An 8,084-nucleotide genomic window follows, 5' to 3' on the forward strand; every position below is an offset into this window, starting at 1 on the left:
ATATAAGTTTGTATGTAATGTGCGAATATAATATACAAGTTTCACTTTTTAAATGGAAATACTGAAATAAATCTAATTTTTCATGATATTCTAATTTTATGACCAGCACCTGTATGTGAAACATGAAAGCAAGTATAAAGAAGTACTGCAGGCTGGTGGCTCCTCTAACCTCTAAACAAAAGAAACTGACTCTACAAAGCCAGGAACACAAATAGCATCACAAGGCATCTCAAATTAACCAAGCACGTCTCAACTAATGCACACTCTTTGAATGACTCAGCAATACTGCATCTTTGATTACAAGATGCTGACAAAAATAGCAACTTTCAGAAAGTGTTTGCAACTTTACACCAGCAATCTCTCAGACGTAGCCTGTTTTTGGTCCTGAGTTTTATCCTTAACAAATTCTACAGATGCATTGAAAAGATGGCCAACTATCATAATCCTTAGGATTACCTTATTTCATCTACAAAAATGAACTTTATCAGGATTACTGGTTCTATTGTGAAAGGCCCTGTCACAATAGACAACTTATGCCAACTCATGAACATTTTAAAGACATCTACATTGAAGATGGATTTGAAAAAAATAATCAAGACGCTTCTTTTTGGTGTGTGTATATAATGTAATTCAATAACAAATTGATCAAATATATAAATTTTATTAGAAATTTAGACATAAAAAATGTTTCATAAATTGTCTAGTGTGACAGGGCCCTAACATTGCTAAACCTTTGACTGCTTTTTTTTATGGAAACTCCAGTAAGTACATTTTAGATGACAACTTTAATCAGATGTTGATATAGCTTCAGATTCTGATTATGTGTAAAAGCTGAAGGCTAAACCATTTGGGAGGTTTCTATTTTTAAAAATGGGAAATGTTTTGGCTGACGAAGCAGTTTTTATTTATTTATTTTGTTATGTTTTCATAAGCAGCTTTTTATTTTTTGCTCCCCTTTTCATTCAACCCAAACGACACATTTCTCAGTCTCCTCTTTCATAATGGCCAAACTCCTCCCCTTCTCCTTCCTGTCTCCACCCTTTCACTCTCCCTCCTTTAACTGGACCAGCTGTTCCAACAAAGAGCTGCCTGCTACCAAATATGCCATTCAGATGTCTAGACATTGGGCTGCAGGCTGCTACCACTAAAATCATGACTTCTGCAGCCGCGTTGAATAGCTCCCTCAGATTGTGCAGTAAGGTCTTGAGATGTCTGGGACAGTCTGATGCAGTGGTGCTACAGAGAAATGCAAAGCAGCCAGTGTTTCAGTTGACCACAGTCTGGGCCTGGAGCTCAGCAACAACCAGACAGATATGAAACTGGTCAGACAGCCACAGCATGGCACCAGACAGCACAGCCTTCTTTTGTCTGATGGACAGAGATACGGCCACTAATCAATACTTCATACTGTGTAATCTGTGATACTGTAAATCTTCCACAGAGTAGATTCAGTCATACTTAGGCCTGTTGTAAAAGCAATACATCAATTAATCGCACAATAAATTAAAATGCAGTCAATAATTTTCATTTGGCTGCTTGAATGTTTTCTTTGTGTTTCCCTCTTTTCTACTCCTTAGCGTAGGGAGAACTCTGGCATCAGGTATTTTTCAGGTGCATGGACACACAAGCTCTGTAGCATGAGAGCCCTGTGAACAGACATTTAGGTACAGGAGGGTCTTTGCTTTTCTGATGTGCTCTTTTACAGTGGGTAAAATAAGTATTGAACACGTCACCATTTTTCTCAGTAAATATATTACTAGAGGTGCTAATGACATGAAATTTTCACCAGATGTTGGTAACAACCCAAGTGATCCATACATARAAAGAAATCAAACCATAAATGTCCAGAAATGAAGGTATTTTGTAATAATGTGGAATGGCACAGGGAAAAAGTATTGAGCACATGAAGAAAGGGAGGTGTCAAAAGGCATGGAAAGCCAAGACACCAGCTGAACTCTCTCAGTAATTAGAAAGCAAGCCTGCCCCTTGTCAGTGCAAGTTAATATCAGCTGGTTCAGTCCCAAATGATGGCCAGGTATCACACAAGAACCATCTGATGATGGGTAAAAGTAAAGAGCTCTCTCAAGACCTTCACAACTTATTGTTGCAAAGCATAATGATGGCATCGGTTACAGAAGAATGTCTAAACTTCTGAAGGTTCCAGTGAGCACTGTTGGGYCCATAATTCAGAAGTGGAAAGAACATCATTTCACCATAAACCGACCACGACCAGGTGCTCCTCACAAGATTTCTGACAGAGGAGTGAAAAGAATTATCAGAAGAGTTGTCCAAGAGCCAAGGACCACTTGTGGAGAGCTTCAGAAAGACCTGGAATTAGCAGGTACGTTTGTTTCAAAAAAAACAATAAGTAATGCACTGAACCACCATGGCCTGTATGCACGCTCACCACGCAAGACTCCACTGCTGAAGAAACAGCATGTTGAAGGTCCTTTAAAGTTTGCTGCACAACATTTAAACAAGCCTGTGTAATACTGGGAGAATATAGTCTGGTCAGATGAGACCAACATTGAACTGTTTGGATGCCAGAATACACATCATGTTTGGAGGTCAAATGGCACTGCACATCAGCCCAAAAACACCATACCAACAGTGAAGTTTGGAGGTGGBAACATCATGGTGTGGGGCTGTTTTTCAGCATATGGTACTGGCAAACTTCAAATAATTGAAGGAAGGATGAGTGGAAAAATGTAGAGACATTCTTGATAAAAATCTGCTTCCATCTACCAGGATGATGAAGATGAAATGTGGCTGGACATTTCAGCAAGACAATGAGCCCAAACACAAAGCCAAGGAAACTCTCAGTTGGTTTCAGAGAAAGAAACTAAAGCTGCTGGAATGGCCCAGCCAATCACCTGACCTGAATCCAACAGAAAATCTATGGAAAGAACTAAAGATCAGAGTTCATAGAAGAGGTCCACGAAACCTTCAAGATTTGAAGACTGTTTGTGTGGAAGAATGGGCCAAAATCACACCTGAGCAATGCATGCCACTAGTTTCTCCATACAGGAGGCGTCTTGAAGCTGTCATTGACAACAAAGGCTTTTGTACAAAGTATTAGATAAATTTCAGTAATTGTGTTCAATACTTTTTCCCTGTGCCATTCCACATTATTACAAATAACTTAATTTCTGGACATTTATGGTATGATTTCTTTGTATGTATGGATCACTTGGGTTGTTACCGACATCTGGTGAAAATTTCATGTCATTAGCACCTCTAGTAATATATTTACTGAGAAAAATGGTGACGTGTTCAATACTTATTTTACCCGCTGTAGCTGGCGATGTCTCAGGACATCCTCAGTGCACCGTGCCGAATATGGGGTTCGCTGAGAGTTTTTATTTTTTTACACTACGTAAGTTTTGTAAACTTTGTAGGCAGCGAGCGGGTGTGACTGCAATTATTTTATGAAGTCAGAGGAAGACACATGCAGAATAAATTGTGCCGGCTTGGATAGAGGAGGTGGGAAGTGATGTTACAGCCTCAGCAGCTCCAGGTCCATCTGTACGCAACTTTACGTAAATTTCATAAACTTCCATATATTTCGTAAACTTGAGGGTGACTGCAATTATTAGTTTATAATGGTCTCCAAATAATATTGTTTACTGCAATAATTTCTAAGACAAATTATTGTCCAGCAAAATTTGTTATCGTAACAGGCCTACTCATACTGTATGTATTAGTCATCTCAGCTAATACATGTATTACTGTGCTAAACAAACTCAAACATGAAATACCAAATTATCTTTTTGGATTATTAGGACGCTTTAAAGATTTTTTGCTTCATTAATTAGATTTTTTTTAGGTTTGTTTGTTGTTACCTTTGACTGTAGCTGCTGTGATTACTGAAACATTAATCAAATCACAAATATCTCTTGTGTATTTAGTTCAGACCTTCCGAATGATGTGTTACAGTATATAAAAATTATCTGCATCTGCTTTTTTCCCCCAAACGTGAATGTAAGGGGTTAGACACTTTATTTTGTAGGTTTGTATGGGCAGAACATTGATCAGTAACTTTCTTTGTGATCTTCTAATAGCCTGTTTGTTAATCTGCTGACAGACTCTTTGACAGACTTTACATAGAGTTTATTTGCAAATCACAACTAGAGATTATTTCAAAAGTGGTCTCTCGTGACACGTTTGGAGAGACATTTTTCAAACTAAGTGAACAGATGTATTTAATGCTGCTCACTTGTAATTTTTTTTTTTATTCTGAGAAGAACATACGCTAACAACAGCAGCCTAATCTAATGGCGATTTACAGATTTTGATGATCACTAATCCTTACAATCCAAACAGAACATAAAATAAAATCCAGTCACCACAGTGGGAGTCTTAGCTCATGCCAGCAGAGCTGATAATGCATCTAATCTGGTCAACAAAGGTCCGGATATCTTAACAAAATCACATAAGAGTTTTTATACTTTAGAAGACTTAAGGCCGTGACAGCAAAACCATGTTGAGTTTAATGCCCCGATGCTGATGCTGTTTGTTGCTAATAATAAACAGGACTCGCCACAAATTATGATTCATCTTTTAAAATTAACAAATAGGGTGTTGGATTAGGATTAAACCAATAACGTAGCATGTCTTCTGTTCTGGTGGATGAATGAAAATCTTTTTAAATTTACAAAGATGTGGATGAACAAGTTGTTTAGAATACCACAGTATTCGTTTAAGTTTCACTTTCTTGCAAAGTTGAGCAAAAATAGACATTTCTTAATTTACCCTTTCTTTACTCAGTGTTTACAAACAATGAAAACAGGACTTTTTCAGCCATCTGCATCACATTGTCTGTAAAATCTCAGCTGCAAATCATCATTAAAACAAAAATAACTGTTGGAGGAGTGAGACGTGTCAAAACCTAGTCAGGTGTATTCACAAATATACTATTACTGATGGGAAATGAGCAACACGCTCCTTTAAAACAACTATAAAACATGCCGAATCAACTCCGCATAACAGGAGCTGTCTGCTGAATCTGCATCACATTCACTGTAACAAGCTGCAATGAGTAAACGAACAGATCAGACCAGAACAAACCAGTATTATACGGTTGCATGGGGGGTCGGTGGGGGACGTGTGAACTTATGTGAGTGTTTAAAACAATAACCCCATTGTCCTCATGTGTCCCTAAAAAGGAGAGTGGTGGACATAACAGTCAAACTGTTGTAACTGTGGCTCAACAATGCCATTCTGTCTGCATCCACACACACACACACACACACACACACACACACACACACACACACACACACACACACACACACACCAATGAGCACACCCAGAACTGCTCTTTAGCCTCTCAACACATTTGGAGGTGAACCTCAAAGCTGAACACACACAAAAGTGAAAAGAGAGGCAACAAAAGGTTAGCCTTACAGCACTGCAGCCATTTATTGGACAGACATAACCACACAAGCTGAAAAGGCTAATAAAGACCTGTGTGACATGTGACAATAAAAGCATACGCTGTATTTCTGCATCATATAAAGATCTTCTCCTCTCTCTTAGCCACCTCTTGATATTTCACCTTTATAAGCTGCTTCTTCTTCTCCTAAATAGTCGATGTGATCTCCCTTCATGTCTCTTCTTCCACTCATTCATCCATGCAACACCAGCAGCAGTTTCCGCCGAAATGAGGCTATAGATCTGTGCAACACAGTGCGACTTAGGGTGCTCCACTTTTCAGCAGGCTACTCCCACATAATGTGCTGCCGATCTCAAAATCACTGCATGCAAACATGTGCGTCACAGTCCTCCGTGCTACCCGGTGGTGCACAGGAGCAGCGAACCAGGCAGCTACAAAAACACTCGTGTGTGCCAGGATTGCAGATCAGAGGGGTGATGACGATGCACTTACTCCTGGTAAATGGTGTGAATGATACTCTGGTCCAGGCTGAGTTTACACCTCAGTAGTACTCATTTCTAAAACGAAGCAGTCTATGCTTTTAGTTTATATCTAGCATTTCTGAGGATCCTGACAAGTTTAGTCAAATGCATCTGGACTTTGTTATGGTCAATTGAGAGAACCCTAACCATGTAAAAGAGAAGTTCAGCTGCCTTCGATTCAACAGGAGATATGATTACCATGTCCTGGATGACTGAGAATCTTCACCAACTGATAAAAACAAATAAAGCGCACGCATCTGTTTCAGAAATATGTTGCAGGCATATGACATCAATGCAATGTTTTTAATCTAGAAATGCACTCTTGCCTTTAATGTTCTACAAATAACTCTGAGACCAAGGTGTGTAGAGACACTGTGTTGTTAGAAATGTACAAACCCTCCTGTCTACTGCACTGGCTGAACCTGCTTTGCAAACTGACAGGTAATAAATTACCACATGCCTTTAGCTGAGGCACTACATTTGTTCAATTTCTGACAAAAAATGTCACATCTGACAGATTAAAAAAATGGTCTGAGCGAAGGCAAACACCATAATTATGGCTGCAACAAATTATTATTTTTAACATTAGGGGACACGTTTTGTATCTGCCCTATATAAACAAAACCGGTCTTGTTTGGGGGCGATAACCTCCTTTAATAAAATTAGATGGATTTTGGTCTTGTGACAACATGCAAACATTCCTATAATAACTCTACAAAGTCCCTCTGATGTAATCAGTCTTCAAACAGTATAAATGTCAAGAATGTTACATGAAACTGAGCCTAGTTTAACATGGGAAAAAAACCAACTGTCAGGACTCATGAAAACAGACTATTTGTTTGGATATTGCTACTAAGCATTTAGGGAGTATTAAAATGTAATATGCTGACTATTGTGACAGTTTGCAGTTGTTCTATGACACATTCAGGGGTAATTAAAAATAAGCAAACCAGACACCTTAGCAGCCATGCGCCATTAACTTTATTTTGTAAAAGGTCAAAACAAATAAGCCCTACAGGCAGAAGTACAATGCATATTAGATGAGCTAATGACCTCTCTGTGTTATCCTACAGTGACAGTAGTGGGTGTGATCCTCTTTGTTTTCAGGGTCAACAGCTGAGACAGCCTCCTGATCTGCAGCTAGCTCAGCCCCTCCACACCAAAACGGTTTGCTCCATTTAATCTGTCCTGCAAGTATAACGAGCTGTTACTTAAAGAGGAATAACACACGGCTACGTTCATCACATGTTTACATCAGCCACAGGTTTTCATGTTTAGCACATTTTAGCCACACCCATGTGCTATGGTTTGTAGCCGAGGGCTGCGTCCCCCTGACAGGACGTCATTCACTAAAACTCAACGTACACAAACATCCATGTTATAACAACAAAACCCACATCTGGAGACACCTCGGCCCTGCCCGGTGTCTCTCCTCGAGTATCACCGGTAACAATGGTGACGCAAGCTTTGCGGCTAACCAAGTCAGCTAACAGCACCGATTAAGTACAACAATAACAACAGGCCACAAATTCTGGATTCAAACCTCACTGTGCCAGTGAAAACATCAACAGGTGCACCAGGGAGGTTGAAAAGACTGAAGCTAACTCATAAAAACAACATGCAGTCAATGCAGCTCTTTTTATAAAACTGTTCCCTGCTTCTCCCACCACGGTCACCAAACTCCAGATGAAAATATGGCTTAAAAACCGCGCAAAAACATTCTTACCCAAAGAAAGATTCCAACTTCTGGAGAACCTGGGGTCTCCCCCTGAGGTTAAATCCGCCGTGTCATGGGTGTGTTTGTTAGAAGAACCGGGAGGAAAGAGGATTAGCTATCCGCTCCGACGGCTCAGTGGAGGAAAGAAGGGAATGCAGGAATGTGACGTTCAATCCGGTCTGCTGGCAGCGTTGACACGTGCAACCAAAGGTGGGGCATTATGGGAAATGGAGTTTATAAAATAAGCTCTGTGTCCTGTGTTATTACCAAAAGATTTTATATAGTACTGTGTATGACACTAAAACAGCTTTAAAAATCATTTAAAAGACTGACATAAGAAATCAAGATAAGATAAAACCAGTTATACTTATTTTTTTATTTAGAAAATAACATAAATTATTAGTAATGCTGTTTACAATACGAAGTACTTTATATTAGGCCTACATATAAT

General features: G+C 39.3%; 1 protein-coding gene across 2 annotated transcripts in view; it reads right to left on the reverse strand.

Moving 5' to 3' along the window:
- ctif (CBP80/20-dependent translation initiation factor) overlaps window positions 1–7,789 on the reverse strand; it is a 62,289-nt gene extending 54,500 nt beyond the window's left edge. For both annotated transcript variants that reach the window (XM_014009329.1, XM_014009330.1), the window contains exon 1: window positions 7,643–7,789. The gene's annotated coding sequence lies outside the window, so the exon portion shown is untranslated. The remainder of the gene's footprint in view (window positions 1–7,642) is intronic.
- Window positions 7,790–8,084: the final 295 nt, after the last annotated feature.

The sequence above is a fragment of the Austrofundulus limnaeus genome, unplaced genomic scaffold, assembly GCF_001266775.1.
Source record: "Austrofundulus limnaeus strain Quisiro unplaced genomic scaffold, Austrofundulus_limnaeus-1.0 Scaffold57, whole genome shotgun sequence".
In the NCBI taxonomy this organism is placed as follows: domain Eukaryota; kingdom Metazoa; phylum Chordata; class Actinopteri; order Cyprinodontiformes; family Rivulidae; genus Austrofundulus; species Austrofundulus limnaeus.